The following is a 25,620-nucleotide window of genomic DNA, read 5'->3' as shown; positions in this document are numbered from 1 at the left end:
ACGCTAAGAATGCCCATTGACAACTATGTTAACCAATGAATTTACACACGGCGGTAAACACCGCCTTACGCTATTACATCAACCGCTAGCGCTATGAGGTCACTTCCACCACGACACTTCTGGATTACAAGGGGCAGACATTTTGGCCTTAACTACACAGTTGTAAAATCCTCATCTGCACCATGCAGGCCCTATTGTCCCCAAACACCTATAGGCATTAAACAATATACATTAGCTCACCTGAACAGTCCTGATATATCATTGTGGTCATGTTGCTATAATGTCACACATACTATGCATTTGTGTCGTCGACAATCATGCCAGCAGTGCTGAATAGGAAACATTGTGTGCAGATGTATGTGTGTTCCTCACATGTGTTCTATACTCCTCCTAAGTACAGATCCTTGTGGCAAGGGAGGGCCCCATCGGTGTACAGACCTCTTGTTGATTTGCAGACCATGGCGGAGTGTCACATCATTATCAATTACAGACTCACTTGTGCTACTATTCATTAAATGTGTGCATTACTAGATCTAGCACTGAAACCAGCTAATCGTAATCAGCATGCCATCCCTACTGAAGTGTAGGTGCTCTCTGCATTCCATTTCCTGGCCAGGGGCTCATTTCAAGTGACAGTGGGCATGGGTGCAGGTTTTTCACAGCCAATATTTAGCATTATACTGTCCAGATTCCTGAATGCATTTGTATGACACCTGCAGTCCTATGTGAGGTTTCCCCAAAGTCCTGACCTCTCTGCCATCAAGTCGGACTTCTATGCCTTTGCCAACATACCCCATGTGATATGTGCCATCGATGGCACCCACATAGCTCTCATCCCCCCAAGAGTCAGTGAACAGGTGTACAGAAACAGGAAGAACTTTCATTCCATGAACATTCAATTGGTGTGTACTGCAGACCAGTACATCTCACATGTGAATGCCAAGTTCCCTGGATCAGTCCATGATTCCTTTGTGCTAAGGAGCAGTAGTGTGCCACACAAGATGGAATAACTACAAGGGGACAGAGGATGGATCATAGGTAGGAGTGTCTGAGACTTATTGCCACATAGCAGACAACCAGGCTGTCTGTCACTGAGGGTTGTCATTGACAGTCCAGTTTTGCCCCCCTTTTTAGGTGATTCTGGTTACCCCATGCGTTACTGGCTCCTGACACCAGTGAGGCGACCTGGGACAGAGAGGAATTACAATGAGGCCCATGGACAGACTAGGAGGGTGATAGAGGGCACAATAGGTCTCCTGAAGGCTACATTTAGTTGCCTACATATCTCTGGCGGTTCCCTGGCCTATGGGCCTGAAAAGGTGCGTAGAATAGTGGTGGCCTGCTGCATGGTGCACAACGTGGCTGTGAGGAATTCTATCCCCCTCTTGAAGGAGGAGGAGGATACTGTATAGCCAGACCTGCTTCCTCAGAGAGGGGATTTGAGTGATGGTGATGATGAGGAGGGGGAAGATGTACATTCCAGGACCCAACTGACACAACTCTACTTCCAGTAACTATGAGGGACTAATCAATGAGATTGCTGTCTGTGCAGCATACTGTCAGTGTGCCTTTTAATCTAGAGGGGTGTTGGGTCAATAGACATTGCCACTGTGACCAGGTCTGCATAGGACATGTAACATTATAATATAATAGTTTGACAGTTCTGTAGGCACAACAGCATGTTATCCTTGGGGTGCAATTCCTGCTACTCAGATAAGAATAAATGATTTATGATACAGTTGCATCCATACTTCAATTTGTTTCAACATAATTACAAGGGACATTGTAATTAGTGAACTGGTGTTTTATTTGGTGCAGGGATTACATCGTGCAGTTTATAGTGATGGGAGTGGGCTACTGGTGGTTGTGCAATATGGCAACATAGTCAAAGCATTTGTTGGCAGTAGGGGTATGTCCATCTATGTTCTCCAGTGTTCGGTGTTGTTTTTACATGGTTTGGTTGTTGGTTCAGTAGGACACTTGGAGGACAGTTCTTGCCAGAGTAACGACTTTGCGGGGGCCTTGGTCTTGGCAGGTGTTCCTGTGCCATATCTGTGCCTGAGGGGCAGTTTTTTGTTGCCTGGTGTTGGCCTGTACGGGTTGAGATGCATGTCTCCTATATGTCCTGAGATGGTGGAACATGTCCAGTTGCTGATGCTGATGTTGTTGTCCGGTATGTATCTTGGCCTGTAGTAGGGGCTTCCTGGTCTGTGTGGGCCTCAGGCTGTGTTGGGACAAGGTGCAGCAGTGCACCTGATATGGTGGCCATCGTGGCATAGTGCAGTTTCCACTGCTCCATGGCCTCTTGGTGGTGTGCTACCTGCAACCTTTGACCCTGCTCCAGGGTGGACACTATCTGGGCCAGTCTGTCCTTGGTATGGTGATATGCTCCCAGGACCTCAGAGATCACGTCCTGGGCTGCAGCATCAAACCTGTGGCCTCCCCCCTTGGCCAGTGATGTCCTCTCACTGGGCCTAGCCCCCTTGCCTGTGTCCCCTGCACAGGTCTGGCAGTGCTACTTGTACTGGGGCCATCGTCCATGTGTTCCACCAGCCTGTGGCCTGGATACACTGGTGTGGGGACGGTTGCCCTGGGCCTTGGATGTTGTTGGCTGGGTGGTAGGGGTGTCAGTGGTTTCCCTGGGTGGGGCTGCTGGATGATGACAGCCCAGGAATGTTTGAGGGGCCAGGGTGTTCGTCAATGTTCAGTGTTCCATCTCCAGTGTCCTGAGAGCTGCCTCTGTCTCCCTGTGGGGCACTGCCACTCCTTGTCCTATCCGTCAGGGTGGCATGGGTCATGGTGCCTGTTGGGGGGAATGGACATGTCTGTTACAACTGCATGATCAGATGGGGTGCACTGGACTGGGCTGTTTGTTGCAGGTTTTCACACTTTGGGGCCATACAGAGTGCCTTTGTGAGGTTCGTATTGCATTTTTCTTTGGATGTGAAGGTGCATTGTAGATGGTGTAGTCCCTTTGTGATTCCTTGCAGGGGTAGGTGGCTGTGCACAGGGGGAGGGATGTGGGCCTATTATTGGGTTTGTGGGCATGCAGGGTGACTGGATGTTGTTAACCTGGGCTGGGTGGGGTAGCGGTCCTGTTGGATGTTGGAGGGGTGGGGTGGTGCATGCATTACAGGTGTGATGGATATGGGGTACGTGTTGACGACTTACCTGAGTCCATTCCTCCAGTGAGTCCAATGATACCCTCAGGGTGCAGGATGGCCAGTACCTTTTCCTCCCAGTCAGTGTAGTGGGGTGGTGTTGGTGGAGGTCCTCCCCAAGTCTTCTGGACTGCAATGTTATGCCGGGATGCAATGGACCTGACCTTCCCACGCAGGTCATTCCATCTCTTGCAGATGTCGTCCCTGGGGCGTGGATGGTGTCCCACTGCATTGACCTTGTTCACTATTGTATGCCATAGCTCCATCTTCCTGGCGATGGGTGTGTGCTGGACCTGTGCCCCGAATAATTGTGGCTCGACCTTCAGTATCTCATCCACCATGGTCCTTAGCTCCCTTTCTGGAAAGCGTGGGTGTTTGGGGGGGTGCCATGCTGTGGGTTGTGAATGGTGTCTTGTGTGGATCTAGGTGAGGGTGCTATTGTGTGGTTGGGTGTATGTATCGTGTATTGTGGCGTTCGGTGTATGCTTCTGGGGTTCTCTGTATCAGTTGTCCTAATGTCATTGCAAAGGATTGTGGGGTGTTTCTGTGAGTGTTTTATAGTGTTGTGGATGTGTGTCAAGTGTGTGGGTTTCAAACTTGCCAATGTGTGTATTCTTACTGTTGAGTCCACTTGCCGCCCATGGTGGTCTATACCACCAATGGTCGTTCGGCTTTCACTGACCGCCGCAGTGATTTGTGCTTCATTATTTGGAGGGCGGGATGTTTGTGTGCTCGGCGGTGGCAGGGTGGGAGGTCCAGCATTTCCATCGACAAGGTCCTGGCGGTGACTGGTGGCAGGGAGATTTTTGTGGGTTTCTGATTTTTGCATCATTATATGGCGGGTTTCTGTTCACCGCTAATGGTGGTCTTCTGTTTGCCATCGCCACGGCAGTCAACGGTGTTTACAGCCATGTTCATAATGAGGGCCTAACTATTTTGTTGTTGCTTGCACCAGGAATGTCATGTAGCATGGCAGTTGATATCTTGTGTTGTCTGCGACTCATGTTTGTGGCATTGTGTGGGATCCTGGGCTTTTGTGAGGTTCTTTCTGCATTGGGTTGTTTGACTTGAAAACTTGTGTTTGGCTCATTAACCCGATACCTATGGTTTAGTTTAAAAACTGAGTTGCAGTTCAGTGTGTATCTCCCATGCATTATATAGTGAGTAAGATGTTTTAGTGTGCGTTCACTAGAGGGGACATGATACTTCCACACACACAATAGATAGCACTGCGGTTTTAACATGGTTGCACTACCTGGCCTAGACATCCCATCCACTTGGACATATGTAATTGCAGAAGAAAACCAGAGGTAAGGCCCTTTGATATGGCTTGGTGGCAATGCACAACACAACTCCCTAAGTTGGCAGCATGGAGGTGTTAAGTACTGACTATGCCCAACTGTCCCATGTGTGACTTGGTTCTATTTAGACCTTTGTGGTTCCCTCTGCCAGTGGCTCATGTGCAACCATGCACCTACACTACTGAACTTGCTCCAGGTGAGCTGGCTATCTGGGTTGTGGAGGTGGATGTATGTGTGCAGGAAGGGCCATCTCGCTGTACATCTGTTATGTAGCTGGAGAATTGGCTCTTTCAGTATGTGCAGCAGTGTGCACTTTGCATCAGTGTCACATCAACATGTGTTCAGAGCACAGTCCACTTCCATATTGCTAGCTGGCAACGTCACCCCAAGAGTGAAGTGAAATGTTGGTACCGCCTCTGTATTTCCATGTCACCTACATGTGAATCAGCATAATCATGCTATGTGTCTCATGGTGTTTGACCTGCAGCAACACATATTGCACACCCCTTACACAGTACTTATTGCTTGGAAGGGTGTGGGAGGGTGTGGCCTTATGTGATATTGAATGGTTAATCTTTTAAGTTGTACTGCCAGTGCAGGCCATGACATTGTCACTGTGTGGTTTTAAATTGGTCTCTTGTAGCTCTAGAGTGGCATCTATTGTCATTGGCAGGCATCATTTGTCCATAGGTGTGTATCCCACTGGGTCAGGATATGAAACATAATTACCTGGTTCATGCCTGTGTCTTCCTGGCCATGTGTCAATGTAGTAGTGTATGTCTTGTGTGTCCTACAGGGTTGCTGTGACGTGTGTCTATTACTAGGTTTATGGACTTACAGATAAGAAGGCCACATCGTCCATCCTGGAAGTGCCGATTGATGGTGCTGTGGCGGAAGATGAAGAAATCATGTACACTCCCAGTATACTTGGCCAAGATGTTGGTGAACAATCCCTGGTGGTCAACAATGGCCTGCACATTTATGGAGTGGATGTGCTTTCTGTTGCAGCATAGGTGCTCGGTTGCAGCAGGTGGTAAAATACGTACTTGTGTGCAGTCAATAGCACCAAGCACACACGGGAAGCCATGTATTTGGTAAAACCCCTGTTTGGTCTCCTGCTGCTTCTGCTGTGTGTTGGGGAACCTGATTTGGTGGGATGTGAGGGAGATGATGGCATGAAGAGCCTTGGGAAGGAAGGCGGAGACTGAGGGCTGTGATACCCCAGCAACCAGGGCACCCGTAGTTTGGAAGGAGCCACTTGCCAACACGTGCAGGACAGCTAGCAGCTTGGTCTACGGTGGAATAATGTGGGGTGTATGCAGGCTGGCTCTTATCTGTGGCTCAGTTTGGGGCAGCAGCTCCTGTATGGCTTGCCAGTTGAGTCTGTATCTCTGGATGATATCCTGTTCCCTGAGTCCCAGGAGGGTTGTCACGGTCCTGAAGAGCCTTTCCTGCCTTCCGGTTGCCTTTCTAGGTCCACGTTGGTGTGGTGGTAGCTGCTGATGTTGGTCCTGTGCTCTGCGTCGTCTGGCATGCTGCATGAGTAGCACCTCCATGTTGTCTTTCTTGAGCAATGATGTTGCTTGTGTGAGTCTTCCTTAAGTAGTGGTGTGTTTGCCCCATTTTAACGCCCGCCCTGACCCAGGTGTTAAAATGTAATGCAAATCGGGCTTTGCGTAATTTTCCAGGTCCGCTTCCCAACCTTGCGTCAGTTGTGCCCGGTTGGATAAATATGGCACACGGATGTTTGAGTCATTTTTTGGACGGGAACGCCCACCTTGCATCTCATTGACGCAAGGCGGTTTCACACATCCAGAAAATGACACAAACTCTGATATTTTTACGCCAGTTGGGTCTAGCTTCAAAATATAAATATGGTGTTAGGTTTGCTCCAGATTTGCCTAAAAAAAAAAATGGCGCTAATCCGGTGCAAAAAAAAGTATAAATATGTGCCAATCTATCTATACTTGTCACCATTATGCCAATAAAAACTCTACATAATGAAGGTCATTGTTGTGCCAAGAGAGCTTCCAATCTCATGTCTATTCATCACTATAATGCCAATGCGAGTGCTGCACAGAACACATTCATGCCAACCGTGTCCATGAAACATCAAGAACTTACACCATTATGAATGTTTAGATTTGTCCCATTGCTTATTGGTACCTAATGCATGTTCAGCGTTGCACCATAACACATTAAATCAGAATGCATGTTTATCGTTGTAATCTGATATCTTGAATACCTTCTCATATGTGTGCATGTTCAAATATGCATGCTGTACACCTGGACATTGTTTTTTGGGCATAAGGCACCTGCAATGGTATAAATTAATAATAGCAGTCAAAGGCACCGGGTTTCCTGTGTTTATAGGCAGAGAGGATGCCACTCAAATTAATCTCTGCAAAATAGCTCTGGCCTTTCTCTGAACAAATAATTATGAAGCATGACTAAAAATTCAGGATCATAGTAGGATGGTAAAGTAATGCACAAGAAACATGGTATACAGATGACATGCTGATACAGTATTGGCAATGTCTCCTTTCCAGGATGGCCATGATGCAATAGGGCCTTGTTATGCACTGCTCTAGACCTTGCAGACTCTGCTTATATTGGGAACAGTGAACTGATAATGCCACATGTAAAGATCACATCGTACCTCAATTAAAGGACGCATTTCACAAACCAAGCATACTTGTGACTAGCATTTCTCATATTATTCACCTAAATAGGAAACTTGTGGACTTGGTTTTCTTCAGGCAACCTGGTTGTACCTGGCCCGGTATTGTGGGCCATGCCTAGACTGAGGGGGAAGTAAATGTTTGAGTGCAAATACTAGGACATTCTTTGTAACATATGAACCATCCCCTTTCATAATAGATGTTTCATAGTAGCAGCTTACTAAAAAAGAAGGCACCTTGGCATCCAAAATCTGCTGGTTTGGCTTGCTGGGAGTTTTTTGGTGGACTGAGAATATTGCTGTACTGCTGAAATAAAGTATCTGCCTTCATTGTCCCTTATCGGCTACAGCATCCTGACTTGCAACCAATGGAAGATTCCAAGTTCCATAAAGTGACTAAGCCCAATTGAAAATCTTTACCAATGATGAAGCAGCCTCAACAGCTTAGTTTTTCATTTGTCCCACTTACAGCTCTTGCAGCTGTAACTCATGACTTGCAGAGGAGGGGGGCAAAAAATGACTATTGGACTTTGAGTAACCCTCTCTGACTACTAAATCCTGCCTCCTGCACTTGCAGATGTGGGTTTCCATTAAACAACTACTAAGGTAATTTAAAGATGGGCAGGTATCCACCAAGATCATCAGATGCTATGTCCTCTGTTCCCTGATGGTGGATCACACACCTTCTTTGAGATCCCCTCTTCCTGGGCGGGGATCTCATTGTCTTCAGAGCAAACACTAGCTCAACAATTGCTCTGAAAGATGCAGGGTTTGTTTAATGCGTGCCCGGTTCTTTTTTATCCTGGTCAGCAAACGTTTTTGTGTTTTTCTAAAACATAGGCCCTCATTACAACCCTGGCAGTCAGTAATAAAGTGGCGGTAATACCGTCAACAGGTCAGCAGTAACTACAGCCAAATTATGACAATGGCAGAAAGATCTCTGAAAGACAGCCAATGTACCACACCGACCGCCAGGGTGGGAACAACAGGCACCAAGGCGGTAGCCACCTACAGCCAGGCAGAAGTCAAAGTTCAACCCACCATATTATGAGCAGACAATCCGCCTCCTTTTCCGGGGCGGTACCAACGACATCAAGAGCCTGGTGGAAACACTGTACAGAAGTGAAAGGACTCACCATTGGAGATGCAGGGAAGACCCACGCTGCCATGGAACCAGAACTGAAAGCATTTCTGATGATATTCTACTTTATAATCCACCACAAACACCAGTGCCGGCCAAGAAGACAACGGTGAGTACAGCCTCCTAGCACACAAGGGAGGGGGGAGGTAAACGAGAGTGACACACACACGCACCATATACAACCCACGCACACACACAACCAGCAGCACAAGAAAAACAAGTTAATCCCCCTAAATCGGCTCAATAATGCAAGGACAACAGGAATGTACCAAAGAGATTGTAATAAGATCAACACAGTATAAATAATAATTTAGCCAATGCTACGGATAAAAACAAATGCACAGAAAAAGGGAAACTGCCTAGTCCTCAGTTTGCGTGGGCCACATGGTCACAGGGCAAAGTCCTAGGCCCCACATGTCACCTGCATCAATACAGAGAACACTGCAGGGCCATCAGTGGGGAAAATAGGTAGGCACCTCAGGGAGAGGGGGAACCTCAGCCGGAAGCGGAAACAAGACCACTGGCTCTGGAGGGGGCAACAAGCTCTGTGCTTGGTCCTGGGGAGTGCAAGGCCACAGTCTCTCAGGTAAGTGTCTTCCCCACTGGTTCTGGAGGGGGCGACATGCCCTGTGCATGGTCCTGGAGAGTGATAGGCCACAGTCTCTCAAGTGGGTGTCTTGCCCACTGGTTCTGGAGGGGGTAACATGCCCTGTGCTTTGTCCTGGGGAGTGATAGGCCACAGTCTCTCAATTGGGTGACCTGCCCACTGGCTCTGGAGGGGGCAACATGCCCTGTGCTTGGTCCTTGGGAGTGATAGGCCACAGTCTCTCGAATGGGTGACTTGCCCACTGGTTCTGGAGGGGTAACATGCCCTGTGCTTTGTTCTGGGAAGTGATAGGTCACAGTCTCTCGAGTGGGTGACTTGCCCACTGGTTCTGGAGGGGGCAACATGCCTTGTGCTTTGTCCTGGGGAGTGATAGGCCACAGTCTCTCGATTGGGTGACTTGCCCACTGGTTCTGGAGAGGGTAACATGTCCTGTGCTTGGTCCTGGGGAGTGATAGTCCACATTCTCTCGAGTGGGTTACTTGCCCACTGGTTCCAGAGGGGGCAACATGCCCTGTGCTTGGTCCTGGGTAGTGTAAGGCCACAGTCTCACAAGTGGGTGTCTTCCCCACTGGTTCTGGAGGGTGCTACCTGCCCTGTGCTTGGTCCTGGGGAGTGATAGGCCACAGTCTTTCGAGTGGGTGTCTTGCCCACTGGTTCTGGAGGGGGCAACATGCCCTGTGCTTGGTCCTGGGGAGTGATAGGCCACAGTCTCTCAGGTGGGTGTCTTGCCCACTTGTTCTGGAGGGGGGACCATGCCCTGTGCTTGGTCCTGGGGAGTGGTAGGCCACAGTCCTTCGAGTGGGTGTCTTGCCCACTGGTTCTGGAGGGGGCAACATGTCCTGTGCTTGGTCTTGGGGAGTGATAGGCAACAGTCTCTCGAGTGGGTGACTTGCACACTGGCTCTAGAGGGGGTAACATGCCCTGTGCTTTGTCCTGAGAAGTGACAGGCCACAGTCTCTCGAGTGGGTGACTTGCCCACTGGTTCTGGAGGGGGCAACATGCCCTGTGATTGGTCCTGGGGAGTGCAAGGCCACAGTCACTGGAGTGGGTGACTTGCCCACTGGTTTTGGAGGGGGCAACATGCCCTGTGCTTGGTCCTAGGGAGTGATAGGCCACATTCTCTTGAGTGGGTGACTTGCCCAATGGTTCTGGAGGGGGCAAAATGCCCTGTGCTTTGTCCTGGGGAAGATAGGCTACTGTCTCTTGATTGGGTGACTTGCCCACTGGTTCTGGAGGGGGCAACATGCCCTGTGCTTGGTCCTGAGTGGTGTAAAGCCACAGTCTTACAAATGGGTGTCTTCCCCACTGGTTCTGGAGGGGGCAACATGCCCTGTGCTTGGTCCTGGGGAGTGATAGGTCACAGTCTTTCGAGTGGGTGTCTTGCCCACTAGTTCTGGAGGGGGCAACATGCCGTGTGATTGGTCCTGGGGAGTGATATGCCACAGTCTTTCGAGTGGGTGTCTTACCCACTGGTTCTGGATGGGGCAACATGCCCTGTGCTTGGTCCTGGGGAGTGATAGGCCACAGTCTCTCGAGTTGGTGTCTTGCCCACTGGTTCTGGAGGGGGCAACATGCCCTGTGCCTTTTCCTGGGGAGTGATAGGCCACCGTCTCTCGATCGGGTGTCTTGCCCACTGGTTCTGGAGGGGACTGGCCGCACAGCAGCCCATGGAGGCTGGATCACATAGTGTACGCCGGCGGTGACAGCTGCACTGTGGTACTGCTGGTGGGAGGCTCCTGCACAGCCCCTGCACCCTCAGAAATCTGCACTGTGGTAGCGGGTGGTGGTGGTGGGAGGCTCCTGCACAGCTCCTGCACCCTTAGATGGCTGCACTGTGGTGGCGCTGGTGGTGGGAGGCTCCTACACAGCCCTTGCACCCTCAGATGGCTGCACTGTGGTGGTGCTGGTGGTGGTGGTGGTGGGAGGCTCTTGCACGGCCCCTGCACGCTGTGATGTCTGCACCACCACGGTTGGTGGTGAGGGCTCCGTGACAGCTGCTGGTGCAGGCTCCTTGCCTTCCTTGGCTGCTGGTGCAGGCTTCTTCCCCTTACTGCCTGCTGTTGCAGGCTCCTCACCCTTCTTGCCTGCTGGTGCAGCTCCTTCCCCTTTCAGATGGCAGGTGCAGGCTCCTTCCCCTTCAGTATAGTATATGTGGCCTGGAATCCTTTCCACCACAAGTAGGTGTGGATGGAACTGGGCCCGTGGACTGTGTGGCTGAGGTGCTTGGCTGGGTTCTTCCTACCCTAGCCATACATGCAGGATGGGGAGCGGGCAGGGAAGAGGTCAATGGTGGAAAGTGAAAGCTTCTTAGTAACATTAGGGTGGGAAGAGGGAGAAGTAATGGAAGTGGAGGATGAGGGAGTGGTTGTTGGAGGTGTCTGTCTGCTGGTTTTGGGTGCAGGTGCATGGGCTCTATGCTGTTGTGAGGTGGATGGCTGTTGGGTGTCTGAGTGCTTGCGTTTGTGTACTTTAGGAGGGGGGACAGACACAGTGGGAGAGGACACTGGGGATGTGTGCATGGCTGTTGTAGAGGTGTCTGCCAGTGAGGTGTGTGTTCTGCTTGGTGTGGTGATGATGCAGGTAGTGGATGATGATGTAGTGCATGCAGGTGAGAGTGTAGACGTTAATGGGTGGGAGGTGGAGGAGGTGGAATAGGGGGAGGCAGTGGAAATAGTGGATGTTGTGTCTGCAGCTGGATGGTGTTTGTGTGAGTGCCTATAGGGTGAAGTGTGGTGCTTGTGTTTGCCTGTGACACTCTTAGGTGTCCTGTGTGCATGTTCATCTGGCTGTGTGCTTGGTAGGGGTTTGGGGTTGAGGGGAATGGGACGTGGTAGTTGGAGGAGGGAACGGTAGAAACAGGGCCAATGGCTGCCATCAGAGAGGAGGCCAGAGCCTGGATCGATCTCTAGTGGGCCGCCAATCCAGTGTGAATGCCCTCCAGGAATGCATAAGATTGTTGCATCTGGGCTGCCAGCCCCTCGATGGCATTCACAATGGTTGACTGCCCTATAGAGATGGATCTCTGGTGGTCAATAGCCTCATCACTCAGCGCAGCAGGGCTCACTGGGGCAGGGCCTGAGGTGCCTGGGGCGAAGGAGATGCCCACCCTCCTGGGTGAGCGGGCACGGGAAACTCGCTGAGGGGCTGCTGGGAGGGTGGTACTGGTACAAGGCGTGGCAGTTGTACCTGTAGCTGGGGTGGTCACAGAACTGTCCGCCACCACCAGGGAGCTTCCATCAGAGGAGTTATCTGAGTCTGAAATGTCCCCTCCAGTCTCCGCTGTGGTGCTCCCCTCGCCCTTCGTCCCACTGGTGCCTTTAGCTTTGGTGGAATCTGCCTCCTGGGTCTTGAGGGATGCAGCTCCACCTATCGCCGGTGCCTCTGCTCCTCCACCAGATGATGCTAATGCACATAAGGACAGGATGACAAAACAAGAAAGGGGGGAGCGAGACAAAGGATACACTGGGTCAATGGCTGCACCAACACCACCGTTGGCGTACACAAAACCCTCACACACAGGGAACAGGCCTATGCACTATGCATTGCACCACCACTGATATTGCTAGCAACCAAGGTATGAGGAGGGGCACACACTGTGAACTGCAGCACACCTGGGACCCACGCAGCCCTGACCAGTAGTGGATGCTTACAAGCTAGGTAGGTAGTATTATCCCTTCAGAACCCTAGCCACAAGAGGACCTATGCTGCTATGTCAGGCCTGGCGTAGGGGCACCCACTAACACACATCCACCACCCAGATTCCACACCACCAGCCGTAAGTTGCAATGTTAGCCACTGTACTCACCCCACTGTGGATGCTGTGATGCCCTCAAACGCCCATCCAGCTCAGGATAGGTCACCGCCAGTTTGTGGGCCATAAGGGGGGTCAGAGTCTGATGGGCACCCCTTCCTTGTTCGGAAGCTATCCACAGCTGGGCCTCTGCCATCTTCCGTGCCCTGCGTCCCAGGTCCTCCCACCATTTACGACAGTGGGTGCTCTGCCTGCCATAGACCCCAAGGTTCCGCATGCCCATGGCGATGGCACGCCATATACCCTTCTTTTGATGGGCGCTGATCTGCAGAGGCAATATAGACAGGAAAACACCATTAGACAAACAGTCCAGCCAGTTACACATATGGCCCACCATACCCGTTTATAGCACTATTAGAACACACATAGCCCAGCACCCAATGTGTGCCCAGCGAGGAGGACACCCCTGCCCCTTACACGGAGCCGTCACTCACATCTCCATACATAAATGCCACATGCATCGTGCCCACAGTGTACTCACCTGTTGGTCAGGAGGCCCATACAGCAGTCCGTACTGTGGCAGGACTCCATCCACCAGTCTCTCCAACTCCTCCGAAGAGAAGGCTGGGGCCCTTTCCCCGGTCACACAGGACATAGGAGGTTCCAGACACAGGTCACAGCAGCACATGCAGTGTAGGTCCTCTCCTATGGAAGGTCAGTTAGCAAGTGAGGAATCAGATAGAAAATGGCAGTCACGTCAGCGGCGGTGCATACTGTCACCACCGGCGTAGATCACCATTGGCCACTGTAACCCATAAGGCACAATATTAGCGAAATGAGGATTTGTACGGCGGTTCACAACCGCCTCATGCTGCAGCACACAACGTCAGCGGAATTACCTCACTTCCATCTGTCCCTCCACACAGGACAGGCAGATGACACTTCATGGGTGGGGCAGCCCTATGGAATCATGCTGCATCACAGGGGAAATAGGCACATACTGGACAAATCACACTGACCCATTACATGTTTACAGAATGATAACTACTGTTGTGGCTCCAATGTTCAGTTTGAGGCAGCCTCCTCACTCTTGTGTCCCTTAGATACCTACCACTGCAGATGAATAGGAGATGGAGACATACCCCGTGTACAGACCCCAGGTGGACCTGGCTACACTGGAGGACAGGCACATTATACTCACCTATAGACTGGACAGGGCCACAATCACAGAGCTGTGTGCCCAGTTAGAACCTGAACTGATCGCAGCTGTCCGTCATCCCACTGGGATCCCCACTCTTGTGCAAGTGCTATCTGTACTCCATTTCCTGGCTACTGGTTCTTTCCAAGTGACAGTGGGCTTGGCAGCAGGAATGTCACAGCCAATGTTCTTAAACGTGCTGACAAGAGTGTTGTTAGCCCTGATAAAACACATGTTCAGCGACATTGTTTTCCCCCAGGTTGAGGATTTGGCCATATTGAAGGCCGAGTTTTATGCAAGGGGACACATCCCCAATATAATTGGGGTGATTGATGGTACACATATTGCATTTGTCCCCCCCTGACAGAATAAACAGGTGTTCAGGAATCGTAAGAGTTTCTACTCCATGAATGTGCAGATGGTGTGCCTGGCGGACCAGTACATCTCCCACGTCAATGCTAAGTATCCTGGGTTGGTGCATAATGCCTTTGTCCTGAGGAATAGCAGCATCCCAAATGTGATGGCCCAACTATTGAGGCACAGGGTGTGGCTTATAGGTGGGTGCTGGTTCCCACCCAGTACATGTTGGTGTATGGGTATGGTGTGGGCCATATAGGATAGTGTGTGGCTAAATGTTGTCCCTCAATATTTGCAGGTGACTATGGCTACCCAAACCTATCATGGCTGCTGACCCATGTAAGGAATGCCAGGACAAGGGCAGAAGAACGTTATAATGAGGTACATGGGTGAACCAGAAGGATCATTGAGAGAACCTTTGGCCTCCTGAAGGCCAGGTTCCGGTGCTTCCATCTAACAGGTGGATCCCTGTGCTACTCACCCAAGAAGGTCTGCCAGATAGTAGTGGCATGCTGCATGTAGCACAACCTGGCCCTCAGATGCCATGTCCCTTTTCTGCAGGAGGAGGAGACTGGAGATGCCCCTGTGGCAGCAGTAGACCCGGTGGACAGTGAGGATGAGGAGGCAGAGGATGACGATGAGGATAACAGAACATCTGTGATCCGTCAATACTTCCAATGACACACAGGTAAGACAGTGTTACTTTACATTTCAATGACTTTGGTTATAATCTGTGTGGCAATGGCATGCAGATATTTCCCACTTCTGTGCCCACTTATTGTTCCCTCTGGCAAATCATTTTGCAGATGTTGGTGATTTCACAAATACTCCTGGTGTGATCATTACAGCCAGCTACAGGTCACTAATCTATGGTCATTCTATGCACAGTTCGTTTGCAATGTTTGTACCTGTTTCAAAAAATAGATATTTGAAATTCATGACATACTCCAAATAGATTTTTGTCAAAGGGTGTTTTTTGAAGTGCTAACATATAGAAGGAAGGTGCAGTGGAATGGGGTGATGATGGAGGAAAGTCCAGGGTATTGTTCCAGTCTGTTTGTGGCACAGGTGCATTGTCCAAGGGGACATAGGAAGGGGAGAAATGGCAGTTCAAGGTGGACAGGATGACTGAGTGGGACACAAGGGGGACAATCAGGAGAGTCTCATTTCCTGGCAGGGGTTTTGGCATGGGTCTCTGGCTTCTGTCTGAATCGCAGGGAACGTTTGCGAGGTGGTTCACTTTCTGCAGCGGGAGGGATGCTGATCGCATGTGAGTCCTGTGGCAGGGCCTCCTGGCCACTAGCGGCAGTGGAGGTGGAAGGCTGTTCAGATGACTGGCTAGTGGCAGGGGCCCACTGGTGTGAGGTTGCCTCCCTCATAATGTTGGCCATGTTTGCAAGCACCCCTGCTATGAAGATCAGGGTGTTGTTGATGGCCTTCAAATCCTTCCTGATCCCCTGGTACTCTCCCGCTTGCAGTCGCCTGTTCTGCTGCACTTTGATCAGGATCTGGCACATTGTGTCCTGGGAATGTTGGTAGGCTCCCAGGATCTCGGAGATTGCCTCCTGGAGAGTCGGTTCCCTGGGCCTGTCCTCCCCCTGGCGCACAGCACACCTCCCAGTTTCCCTGTTGACCTGTGCCTCTTTCCCTTGAACCGTGTGCCCACTGCCACTGACCCCAGTTCCCGGATTGTCTTGTGTGCGAGGTGTGGCCTTGGGTCCCTGTAGAGGTGGACAAACTGCTGATTGATGGTCTTGGGGACAGAGGTGTGGGTACGCTGGGTGGATGCTGTGGTGCTGTTTCCTGATGGGGGAGGCTCTGTGGTGGTCTATGACTGCGTTTGGGTAACCGGCTGTCCAGTGGTCCGTGATGGGCCAGGTAGATCATCCAGATCTTGAAGACCAGGGTTACTGTCCAACCTGTGGGCCTCTTCTGTTGGGGGACTGGATAGTGCTGGCACCTCTTCTCCGGTGACATTGGCTGGAGTACCTGTGGGGATGTAAATGATGTGTTATGGTTAATGTGTATGACATATTGTACATCCCTGGCTTCCCCTCTATGGTGGGATTTGCCCTGCCAGCTTTCACTTTTGTACGTTGGTGTATGGTGGAATTGTTAGTTCTCTATGCTGTGCATGGTTTAGTGATGAGTGTCCATGCAGGGCTGTGAGGGGTGTCCATGCATTGGTACAGCATGCAGGGCTTGGCATTGGGATAAGTGAGATGTGATGGTGGAGTATGTGGGATGTAGTGTAGTGGTGGGAGTGAGGGTGAGGGTATGTGATGGCATGCAGGTGGGGGGGGGGTGATAACAGTAGAGTTGACTTACCAGAGCCCAGTCGTCCTCCGACTCCGGCCAGGTCCTAAGGATGCAGTATTGCCAATACTTGCTCCTCCCATGTTGTGAGTTGTGGGGGAGGAGGTGGGGGGTCCAACGCCAGTCCTCTGGATAGCGAGCTGGTGTCTTGCTGCTATGGAAGGTTTGTTCCTTCCCCTGTAGGTCGTTCCACCTCTTCCTGATGTCATCCCTGGTTCTGGGGTGCTGTCCCACGGCATTGAACCTGTCCACGATTCTCTGCCATAGCTCCATCTTCCTGGCTATTGGTATCTGCTGCACCTGTGCTCCAAATAGCTGTGGCCCTACTCTGACAATTTCCTCCACCATGACCTTTGGTGTGGGTGTGGTGTGGGTATGGGTGTCGGGTGTGTGTTGTTTGAATTGTCCAATGTGATGTTGTTTTGTCTGTGGGTGTCCATTGTAAGCGCGCCGGTATGTACCGCCAATGGTTTACCACCGTTGAATGTCCGTTTTGGTGATTCGTGGGTCATAATATGATGCATGTTGTTCTGTTGGCGTAACGGTGTGGGTTTTAATACCACCAGTTATCACTGACCTTTGGGCTGGTGGATTTGTGTATGTGGCTGAATTCTGTCAGATTGGTGTGTGTGTGCCATAATATCGTGAACGGATATCCGCCACCGCTGCGGTAATTTGGCAGCCGTCAGCGTGGCGGTAAGCGGTATTTACTGCCAATGTCATAATGAAGGCCATAATGCCAAAAGATTTCTCCTACATGTCAGAGTCACTGTTTGATGTCTCTGCCTAGTACTGTCATGCTTTCCATGGCAGTTCCAGGCAGGGAACACTCTTCATGGTTGCTCATCTAAAGTGGGTAAGGTGACTGTCACTGTGACCTGACATCTGCCTAACGGATCAGTGGCAAGGTTAGTGTTTCCTCTGGCAGACGCAGCAGAGACAAAGTTGTGGAAAAAAGTGGTTTCCCTACCTCTAAATGAGGCAGGAGGACTATGAGTTTGGAGTGGCAGTGAATAGCCAATTTATGGTGTTTCCCCATACCTCCAAACTCGAAATGAGATCCTAAGGGCCTCATATAGAGATTGGATGGAACAGAAAACCCTCCTGCATCCAGAGGAACCGCTAAACGTGGAGCAGAATTCACTGGAAGAGTTTCCTCCATAATGCGATTGCTAAAGTGGGGAAAGTAAGTAGGAGGCTTTTACTGAATTGCTTTAGGAGTGATATTGGTATGTGTCGCCACCGTAAGTGTAGAGAACGTCTGTGATGCTCTGGGACACAGAGCTCATCTTGACACCACTTGTGCATAATGCATAGTGAGGAAAATCTCACACGAGGCAGCAGCTACACCTTATACATGTGCTGACCTCTGCTGTAGTGGTAAGAATCAAGCACCTATGAAATTGGGAGAACTAAGGGGCATATTTATTTATACTAGGTTTGCGCTGAATTTGCATCTTTTTTTGACGCAAATTCAGCACAAACTTAACTTCATATTTATATTTTGACGCTAAACCCATCTAACGTCAAAATATTGGAGTTAAAGTCATTTTTTGGATGCGTGAAACCACCTTGCATTAATGAGATGCAAGGTAGGCGTTCCCATCCAAAAAATGACTCAAAGCTGCTAGTGCCTTATTTATCCTCCCTTGCAAAAATTTGTGGGGTGGGGCGGTGGGCCTAAATATTGGCACTAAGCCTGCTTAGCGCCATTATTTAACGCCTGGGTCAGGGCAGGCATTAGGGGACCAATGGACCCAATTCCATGGTCAAACACTATGGAAGGAGCCCACAGGTGCCCACCCCAAGCACCAGGGATCCCCCCACCCACATCAGAGGGACACCAGAGGATGGGGGGACCGCAACCCAGGTAAGTAGAGGTAAGTATTTTGCAGGCCATTGGGGTGATGGGCATGACTGCTGTCAGAAAATGACGTTAGTCTGGTTAAAGGCAGTTTTGTTGCCTCTAACCAGCCTAGCGTAATATTTTGGTGCAAAAACCCCCTTCCCCCATACCGCCACCCAACATCATTTTCTCAGATGCAAGCCCAACCTTTGTGCCGGCATGCGGGAACTATCAATTTTGGCACCCAGCTGGCACTCTGGAATGACGAAAGACGTGCTATACTTTTTGACCTAAACTGCATTTGTGCAGTTTTGCTTAAAAAAGTATAAATATGGGCCTATGTTTTTATGCCCACTGGTAAACACAAGTGAGTGTGGGCTGCAGATAATGACAAAGTGCAAACACTGGACCAATTTGAATTTTTATTTATTTATTTATTTCAAATTATTTTTTATTTGAATTGCTCAATATTTCGTTGCACTTCTAAAATGGACAAAGATAAATCTTGGAACCCTAATGAAGGAAATGATGCCACGAATGATGACTGAAATCAATTTAAGGACTACATGTAAAGACCGGAGTTATATATTTTTCTGTACACCCTACAGAATCTACTTCTGCAAGCCAACCCTCATTTGCCCTGGATAGCAGGCCTGTAGAATGCACATAGGAAGACGTTTTTCAGATAGCATTTTTGTTTTAAATATGGTCAGCCCTTCTAAACTCCTTCATGCAGGAACATTTCCCTCCAAGGATTGACACCCAGCTGTGTTCTTCTGGGCCTCCTGAGTGTGAGGGTATCTGACATATATGTTTTTTCAATGGGTTCAGAGAGCCCACGGGCCATAAGGTGGATAAGTGCATTTGAGAAATTTGGAATGCAACTGAAGGCGAAATGCCCGTTTAATGTATCTCTTGTTGATTGTATCACTGCTGGGCTATATAACACATACTACAAAATATATTCCTATATCCTAAGGTTTCTATCGTTCTGTGTTGGACCACACTCAACCAGAGAAACTGGCTGGGAGATGTCGGTGAATATGACATCTGTCAGATTTTGTGCACTGTTTTCCAAAACATGGTATTTCCTTCCAGGCGTCTTTCAGCAGAAACGCATTCCTGACAAGGCTTGATCCCCATTAATATTCCAAGTTTTTTTTTTTAAACTATGAAACAAATCCAAACCACATCTTCCTACTTCCTGTTCCACGCCCTTTAAAGTTTGTGCCCGGGGAAGGAGCAACATAATATTTTGATTTTTCTAGGCTAGGAAATAAACTTGTGCTATCGAAATCGGACAGACATTGTTTGAACATTTTTGGCTAAGAAAAAATCTGATCTAAACATTCTATTGCAATTTTCTGGGTCCAAGCTGTGAGTGTTTGTGCCCCAAGAAGGAAACAGATGCTGTGTGGATTTTTCTTAGGTTCAGAGAAATTCACAGTTTTTGGCTTCTTGCGAGATACAGGTATCTGTGCCCCAGAAAGGCAAAGGCTTATTTGAGTTTTTCTTAGAAAAATAACTGACTTGAGAATCTGTGCTCCAGAAAGGGGTCAGGCACAGTTTGGATTTTTTCTCCGTGGCCAGAGTAAGGGGCTCAGCCCTGATTACCATTACATGTGAAAATGTATGTATTCATAGGTGTGTGGACTGAGAGAGTGGGACTAATATTTAACCCAAGCATTATTTGAAAACAGGTCATCTGTTGTAGGTGGGACTTTGAGTAAATTGGTTATTTCCATTGCAGCCCTAGAGTGTGAGTCTATACTGTTTTACTGTAACTCTGTGATGTTTTACTGTAATCATACTTTGAGTAAAAGCTGCACCAAAAAAGTAATGTTGCATCAGCTCCACATAAAGAAATGATTACATTCACTTTCTTATTTAACACTGCAGTTTAAGGTTTGCCAGGGACGGATATAGTCTCTCATGCTTTCATTATCCCCTTAGCTGCTGCTATCCCCTTAGCTTAGCCCCCCCCTGCAGTGCTGAGCCCTTTTTTGGCTATTTGGGATAGTTTGTGCTTAGGCCTTCTTAACTTTTTGTCCACATAAGCTATCCACACCAAATTTGCGTCCTTATTTTCCAACATCCTAGGGATTCTAAAGGTGCCCAGAGTTTGTGGGTTCTCCTGGAAGAGACCAAGACATTAGCCAAAATACAGATAAAATTAGTTTTTTTCAGGGAAAAAACATGTGGGCTGCAGAAGAAAGCATGTGTTTTTTTCTCCCATGAAGGTTTCCATCGTTCTGTGTTGGACCTCACTCAACCAGAGAAACTGGCTGGGAGATGTCGGTGAATATGACATCTGTCAGATTTTGGGCACTGTTTTTCAAAACATGGTATTTCCTTCCAGGCGTCTTTCAGCAGAAACACATTCCTGCTAAGGCTTGATCCCCATTAATATTCCAAGTTTTTTTTTAAAAACTAAGAAACAAATCCAAACCACATCTACCCACTTCCTGTTCCACGCCCTTTAAAGTCTGTGCCCGGGAAGGAGCAACACAATATTTTTATTTTTCTAGGCTAGGAAATAGACTTGTGCTATGGAAATCAGACAGAAGTTGTTTGAACATTTTTGGCTAAGAAGAAATCTGATCTAAACATTCTATTGGAATTTTCTGGGTCCAAGCTGTGAGTGTTTGTGCCCCAAGAAGGAAACAGATGCTGTGTGGATTTTTCTTAGGTTCAGAGAAATTCACAGTTTTTGGCTTCTTGCGGGATACAGGTATCTTTGCCCCAGAAAGGCAAAGGCTTATTTGAGTTTTTCTTAGAAAAAGAACTGACTTGAAAATCTGTGCTCCAGAAAGCGTTCAGGCACAAGTTTGAATTTTTTCTCCACAGCCAGAGTAAGGGGCTCTGCCCTGATTAGCACTACATGTGAAAATGTATGTATTCATAGGTGTGTGGACTGAGAGAGTGGGACTAATATTTAACCCAAGCATTATTTGAACACAGGTCATCTGTTGTAGGTGGGACTTTGAGTAAATTGGTTATTTCCAGTGCAGCCCTAGAGTTTGAGTCTATACTGTTTTACTGTAATTCTGTGATGTTTTACTGTAATCATACTTTAAGTAAAAGCTGCACCAAAAAAGTAATGTTGCATTAGCTCCACATAAAGAAATGATTAAATTCACTTTCTTATTTAACACTGCAGTTTAAGGTTTGCCAGGGACGGATATAGTCTCTCATACATTCATTATCCCCTTAGCTGCTGCTATCCCCTTAGCTTAGCCCCCCCCCACCCCCACCCCGCAGTGCTGCACCCTTTTTTGGCTATTTGTGGTAGTTTGCGCTTAGGCCTTCTTAACTTTTTGTCCACATAAGCTATGCACACCAAATTTGCATCCTTATTTTCCAACATCCCAGGGATTCTAAAGGTACCCAGAGGCTGTGGGTTCTCCTGGAGGAGACCAAGACATTAGCCAAAATACAGATAAAATGTGTTTTTTCAGGAAAAAACATGTGGGCTGCAGAAGAAAGCATGTGTTTTTTCCCCCCCTGAAAATGACATAAAAAACAAGTTTTCGGTGCTAAAATCACCATCTTCCCAGCTTTCAGGATCAGACTGACTTGAATCAGAAAACCACATTTTTCAACTCAATTTTGGCATTTTACTGGGACATACCCAATTGTTACTATTTTTTGTGCTTTCAGCCTCCTTCCAGTCAGTGACAAAAATGGGTGTGAAACCAATGCTGAATCCCAGACAGCTAAACATTTCTGAAAAGTAGACACAATTCTAAATTCAGCAAGGAGTCATTTGTGTAGATCCTTCAAGGTTTTCCTACAGAAAGTAACACCTGAAATAAAAACAAATATTGAAATTGGGGTGAAAAAAGAGCCATTTCTGTCCACTTTTTCTTCTATAACTTTTTTCCAGCTATGGCAGATTTTTGAAAGCAATATACTGTTACGTCTGCTGGACTCTTCTGGTTGTGGGGATTTATAGGGCTTGTAGGTTCATCAAGAACCATAGGTACCCAGAGCCAATAAATGAGCTGCACCTTGCAATGGGTTTTCATTGTATACCGGGTATACAGCAATTTATTTGGTGAAATATTAAAAGTGAAAAATAGGTATCAAAGAAACCTTTGTATTTCCAAAATGAGCACAAGATAAGGTGTTGAGAAGCAGTAGCTATTTACACATCTCTGAATTCTGGGGTCCCCATACTAGCATGTGAATTATAGGGCATTTCTCAAATAGACTTCTTTTTTACACACTGTCTTACAATTGGATGGACAAATTGTAGAGAAATACAAGGGGCAATAACACTTTTTTGTTCTATTCTGTGTTCCCACAAGTCCTCCAATAAAAATGGGACCTCACTTGTGTGGGTAGGGCTAGTGCCCCTGACAGAAAATGCAACATGGACACATCACATTTTTACATTGAAATCTGACATGTTTTTTGGAAAGTGCCTATTTGTGGTTTTGGCCTCTAGCTCAGCCGGCACATAGGGAAACCTACCAAACATGTGCATTTTTGAAAACTAGACACCTAGGGAAATCCAGGATGGGGTGACTTGTGGGGCTCTCACCAGCATCTGTTACCCAGCATCCTTTGCAAATCTCAACATTTGGCCAAAAAAAACACTTTTCCCTCAGATTTCGGTGCTGCAAAGTTCTGGAATCTGAGAGGAGCCACAAACTACCTTCCACCAAGCATTCCCCCAAGTCATCCGATAAAAAGGGTACCTTACTTGTGGGGTAGGCCTAGTGCCCACAACAGGAAACGCCCCACAAAAACAACGTGGACACATCACTTTTCCCAAAGAAAACTGACCTGTTTTTTGCAAAGTGCCTAGCTGTGGATTTTGACCGCTAGTTCAGCCAGGACCTAGGGAAACCTACCAAACCTATACATTTTTTAAACATAGACATCTAGGGAAATCCAGGATGGGGTGACTTGTGGAGCTGTTATCCAGAATCCTTTGCAAACCTCAAAAGTTTGCCAAAAAAAACACTTTTTCCTCACATTTCAGCGATGGAAAGTTCTAGAATCTGAGAGGAGCCACAAATTTTCTTCCACCCAGCATTCCCCAAGTCTCCCAATAAAAATGGTACCTCACTTGTGTTGGTAGGCCTAGTGCCCGCAGCTGGAAACGTCCCAAAACGCATGGACACATTATAGTTTTACATTTGAAAACGAACGTGTTTTTTTAGAAAGAACCTAGCTGTTGATTTTGGTATCTAGCTCATCCGACGCCTAGGAAAACCTTCCAAACCTGTGCATTTTTTTAAACTAGACAGCTAGGGGAACCAATGATGGGGTAACTTGTGCCACTCTCATCAGGTTCTGTTACCCAGAATCCTTTGCAAACATCACAATTTGGCAAAAAAATATGTTTTCCTCAAACTTCAGTGATAAAACATTCTGGAATCTGAGAGGAGCCACAAATGTCCTTCCACTCAGCATTCCCCCCAGTCTCCTGATAAAAAATAGTACCTCACTTGTGTGGGTAGGCCTAGTGCCCTTGTCAGCATACAACAGTCAATGTTAGTCCTTACATGAGGACAACTGTTGACCCTGGGGTGACCATTCCTGACTCAGGGACTTGGTACAGGCACTCAAGTGGGGTAGTGTTTTTATCAGGACAGGCGGGTAAACACTGGGTGGTAGGAATTTTGTGGATCCCTTTATATTCCTGTAGTGTTCCTGTAGTTTGTGTGACAGAAATGCAAGAAAAAATAGAGTTTTATTATTCAACATTTCACTTTGCAGGGTATTCTGGTTAAGAAAGCTTTGGGGAATCCACACAAGCCACATCTCTGTGGACTCCCCCGGGTGTCTAGTTTCAAGAAATGTCTGGGTTTGGTAGGTTTCCCTATATGGCCGCCAAGCCCAGGACCAAAAACGCAGGTGCCTGCCTTACAAAACCAAGTTGTTTTGTGATAGATAATTTTGATGTCTCCACAATATGATTTGGGTGGTGGAATTTGGGGCTGAACTAAACTGGGGAGGTCCCAAGAGAGCACTCTCTCTGTGCTTGCCGCCACATGCACCTGTACTCTGGGTTGGGCTAACCACTATTGTCCTGCTCCACAGACTGTGCTTGCGAAGGGACAGCAGGACTGTCTTCATCACCTCCCTCAGAATCACTGGAAGAGGAGTTGTCGGATGGGACTCCTCTGACTGAAATATCACTCCCAGAGTCTGCGCCATAGTCCTATCCCTCATATGCTGTATCAGTATCTGCTCTCTCCGTCTCTGATCCTACTTCAGAGCTGCCCTCTGGAACCTGAGTTAGGGCTTGAGCAGCAGTCATCCAACGAGACGCCATCACTGCTACTGGCTGAACTGTCACTCTAAAACACTAGCCTACATAGATAGTCACAAAATTGCTGGTGGGTGTGTGTGTGTGAAATGTACAACAGTAAATGTCACTTTACCTTCGCTTCTTCCTTCAATCAGAACCTTCTCTCAAGACAATCAAGAAAACAAAAAAGACACACTATTACTTCAAATTGTCACATACCAATCATCATAGTCTTTAGCACCTCTGGCGCCCAGTTCGACAATCATTATTGGTGTTCCGACTCATATGACCTTCTCCTCGTATTCCCTCACTTCCACCCAGCAAAAGTGGCCTTCATCTCTGCATAGCCCCCCTCGCACATACATTTCATTTGTATTATAGCACAGGTAATGGCTGGCTTTACTAATCCACTCAGCTATTCACATAAAATACAGCTCTGATCTTTGCAGTAAGCATATAAACCTTCTGCTCTCCTTTATGGCATCAGAACTGAGACTAGACAAAAGTCAGATCCCTTTCTAGCAGAAACAATCACAAGAGTTAGCTTGACTTTTTAACTGCTGCCTAAAAGCTACATTTGAAACGCATCAATTGGAGTATGTGCATTGCTTTGAAGATGGAAGCTGCAAGAGAACTGGTGGTGAAGATATATATATATATATATATATTGAAAAACAGCAAACAAAGGCTGTCCTCTGTGAAAGTGCACTCCCAACAGGTTATGTAATCGAGAAATGAATTAACAACACAAGGCCTGGAATAATGGCCTGGAATAATGAAAATGCTTAAGGAATTCACTGTGAGTTGCTGGCTTCGCTTTTTTACCCGATTACATAACCTGTTGGAAGTGCGCTTTCACAGAGGACAACCTTGTTTTGCAGGAAATTCCTGGCCTGTCCTGCCGGGAAAGCAGAAGCACTGCACATAGGAGCAGGTCTGTGTGACTAAAATGGATTGTCACATTTCCAGCAGCAGGTTGGGACATTTACAGCAAATC

This window comes from Pleurodeles waltl, chromosome 11 (genome assembly GCF_031143425.1).
Source record: "Pleurodeles waltl isolate 20211129_DDA chromosome 11, aPleWal1.hap1.20221129, whole genome shotgun sequence".
NCBI lineage: Eukaryota > Metazoa > Chordata > Amphibia > Caudata > Salamandridae > Pleurodeles > Pleurodeles waltl.
This window is presented reverse-complemented; position numbering follows the sequence as displayed.